Below are 4,217 nucleotides of genomic sequence, written 5' to 3' on the forward strand. Positions count from 1 at the left end.
AAAAATGACTATTGGATAGTAATGGCATTCTTTCTCCTCTTTGTTTTAATGATACCTCTAAAAATTTGTAGCTGCCATGAAAACATGATTTACATTCTAGAAGCTCAATAGGTTGTTTTGTTTTTATTTTTTTTCCTCCTTTAAAGTTAGTGATCAGGTATTGACGTGACAAAAAGTCAAAATATTTCATACAAAAGTATTTAGAGGAGTGATTTGTAATAGTTTTGATATAAGCACTGAAATTCATAGAATCACAGTATCAGAATAACCCAAGTTGGAAAGGATACATAAATATCATCAAGTCCAACACCCTGCTCTTTGCAGGACTACCTAAAATTAAACCATATGACTAAGAGCATTGTCCAGATGCTCCTTGAACTTTGATATGTTTGCTGCTGTTACTACTTCCTTGGAGGCCTTATTCCGGTGACTGACCACTCATGCAGTTAACCTTTTCCGAGTCCAGTCTGAACTTCTCCTGACACAGCTTTGTTCCATTTCATTGAGTCATACGACTGATCATTAGAGAGGAGGAGATCATCACCTACCACTCTGCTGCCCTCTTTGAGGAATTTGAAGACTGTGGTGAGGTTACCCCTCAGCCTTCTCCAAGATGAAAACATTTACTTTCACCATCCTTATACAAAGAAGAACAGATAAGGTGCCCTGCTGGATCTCCTCTTTGTGAAGGGCTGGTGGACAACGTGGAGGTTGGAGGTTGACTAGGGCATAGTGATCATGAAATAATAGAGTTCTCTATTCTTAGAGAGGTCAGGAGAGAGCTGAGCAGGACTGACATCCTGGACCTACAAGGGGCTGACTTTGTCTTGTTTAGGCACCTGCTTGAAAGGATCCCCTGGGAGACTCACCTGAAGGGTATAGGGGTCCAGGAAGGCTGGGCACTCTTTAAGAAGGAAGTGTTAATGGCTCAGAAGCAGGCCATACCCAGGTGCTATAAGAGAAGCTGGTGACAGAGACCACCCTGGCTGAACAGGGAGCTTTGGCTGCAAATCAGGGAAAAAAAAAATGAGAGTTTACAGCCTTTGGAAGAAGGGGCTAGCCACACACAGTGATTACAAAGAGGCTGTGAGGCTATGCAGGGTGGAAATCAGAAGGGCTAAAGCCCAACTGGAAATTAATTTGGCCTCAGAAATCAAGGATAACAAGAAATGTTTTTGCAAGTATGTCAGTAGCAAAAGAAAGTCCAAGGAGAGTCTCCATCCCCTGATAGATGCAGGACGAAATTTGGTAACAAGTGATGAGGACAAGGCTGAGGTGCTTAATGACTTCTTTGCCTCAGTCTTTAATAGAAAGGTTACTTGTATTGAGGAAATCCAGCCTCCACAGCCAGAATACAGAGACTGGGAGAACGACCCTGGTGCAATCCAGGAGGAGACAGTGACCTGCTGCATCACATAGACACACACAAGTCTATGGGACCAGAGGGGTTACACCCGAGGGTGCTGAAGGAGCTGGCTGGGGTTCTCGCCAAGCTGCTTTCCATCATTTACCAGCAGTCCTGGCTGACTGGGGAGGTCCTGACAGATTGGAAATGGGCCAAGGTGACACCCAACTATAAGAAGGTTCGGAAGAATGATCCGGGAAATTACAGGTCTGTCAGCTTGACTTTGGTGCCTGGGAAGCTGATGGAGCAGCTCATCCTGAGTACCATCACGCAACACATGCGGGACAATCAGATGCTCAGGCCCAGTCAGCATGGGTTTATGAAAGGCAGGTCCTGCCTGACAAACCTGATCTCCTTCTATGACAGGGCGACCTGCTTATTGGATGAGGGAAAGGCTGTGCATGTAATTTACCTTGACTTTAGAAAGGCTTTTTACACCGTTTCCCACAGCATTCATCTGTCAAAAATGGCTGCTCGAGGTTTGGACAATCGCATACATCTCTGGGTAAAAAACTGGCTGGACGACCGGGCCCAGAGAGTCATAGTAAATGGAGTTAAATCCATCTGACGGCCGGTCACGAGTGGTGTCCATCAGGGCTCGGTTTTGGAGCCACTCCTGTTTAACATCTTTATTGATGATCTAGACGAGGGGATCGAGTGCACCCTCAGTCAGTTTGCAGATGACACCCAGTTGAGTGGGAGTGTTGATGTGCTCGAGGGTGGGGAGGCTCTGCAGAGAGACCTGGACAGGCTGGAGCCATGGGCTGAGCCCAACTGGAGGAGTTTCCATAAGGCCAAATGCCGGGGGCTGCCCTTGGGCCACAACAACCCCCAGCAGCGCTACAGGCTTGGGGAGGAGTGGCTGGAGAGCTGCCAGTCAGAGAGGGACCTGGGGGTGCTGATTGACAGCCGGCTGAGCAGGAGCCAGCAGTGTGCCCAGGGGGCCAAGAAGGCCAATGGCATCCTGGCTTGTGTCAGCAATAGCGTGGCCAGCAGGGACAGGGAAGGGATCTGACCCCTGTCCTCGGCACTGGTGAGGCCGCCCCTCGATTCCTGTGTTCAGTTTTGGGCCCCTCACTACAAAAAGGACATTGAATGACTCAAGCGTGTCCAGAGAAGGGCAACGAAGCTGGTGCAGGGTCGTACGAGGAGCGGCTGAGAGAACTGGGGGTGTTTATCTGGAGAAGAGGAGGCTGAGGGGAGACCTCATCGCCCTCTACAGCTACCTCAAAGGAGGCTGCAGAGAGCTGGGGATGAGCCTCTTTAACCAATTAACAAGCGACAGGACAAGAGGGAATGGCCTCAAGTTGCACCAGGGAAGGTTTAGCCTGGATATTAGGAAGCATTTCTTTACAGAACGGTTTGTTAGGTGTTGGAATGGGCTGCCCAGGGAGGTGTTAGAGTCCCCATTCCTGAAGGTGTTCAAGGGTTGATTTAGAGCTTAAGGATATGCTCTAGGTGGGAACTGTGCTAGGCGAATGGTTGGACTAGATGATCTCCAGGGTCCTTTCCAACCTAGATCATTCTGTGTTATTCTATGTGATTCTGTGTGTGAAATAATTTCACTTACTATTTTAATTTGCTAAGATTGAAAATTGTTCATGTTTCTTTTTTGCGAGACTCCAATACTAGATTTAATACTTGAGAAGTTTTCAACTGTAAAAGAACTTCTTAGAAGGAAAACAAACTCTAAGATTTAAATTACATCACTTTAAATATTACAGTTCATCCTCACACACACTGAATTACATAACATTTTTGCAGGGCATCTCATATTGAAATAATCGTATACATAAAATAATTTTCATCTTTTTAGAGAACAGAAAAAATTCTGCTTTAAAACAAAAAAGGAAAAAAAAAAGCAACAGACATTTATTTCATATTTGAAAATATCAGATTAAACAAAATGTACTTAGCATATTGATATGGTTTTTTTGAGGTTTAAATTGTAAAATATTGAGATCCATTATTCAGCAACTAAGTTCGAGAAATTACATTATTCTAATAGAAACCATGGACCAGCAGGGAACAGAGCCTTAGTGACCTCCCATTTCTCCAAGTGCTCTCTGAGTTGAATAAAATCCTTTCCTTTACTTTTGCTGTGTTACAAGGCCTGATGGAGTAAGGTCATATTCTCAGTACTAGAGGATATTGATCTGTTGTTATTTAAATCAGTGTTTTAGAAGCATGTTTGACATTGTGAAGTTAATTTTAAATGTTGAGGGGAGTTTATTTGTTGTTCTGGTTGGGGTTTGGTTTATGTCTATCTCAGTAATGACCTTCAGGATGTTAGGGACTGAAATCATAGAGATTAAGTGAAATTTGTGCCCCACTGTAAGTATGAGCTGCCTTTACAGGAAGAAGACCAAAAAGCAGAGGTGGTAGAAGTAGTTGTCAAGTCCTAAGAACTCTACAAGCTGGGCACCTCAGCCAATGTTCTTAGAATAAGCTTCATAGTGTACAACAGAGAGAAACTGATTCAGTTTACTCATGTGAAAATTGTAGTATATGAAAGAGAAAAAAAATAAAAAGAAAGTGCTCAGTTAAATGCTCAAGCCCTAAGAACTGAAAAACCTTTAACTATTACTTTCAGTGATGGGAAATGTTTAGAGGGGACCATGACTTTATTATGCCCACATTTAAAAAAAATAAAAAAAAATCTATCTAAATATTGTGAGAAAGTATTCCACAGTACTAATGTTAAAAACTGTACTTCCCTGGAGCTCAGCAGTTACATATTGTTTGTTGCTGTTCAGAAATTTGCAGGAACAAGAATTTAATGATAGTCTTTGCACAATATGTTTATAGAGAT

Source organism: Athene cunicularia (assembly GCF_003259725.1).
Source record: "Athene cunicularia isolate RWA chromosome 1 unlocalized genomic scaffold, athCun1 chr1_part1, whole genome shotgun sequence".
Lineage (NCBI taxonomy): Eukaryota > Metazoa > Chordata > Aves > Strigiformes > Strigidae > Athene > Athene cunicularia.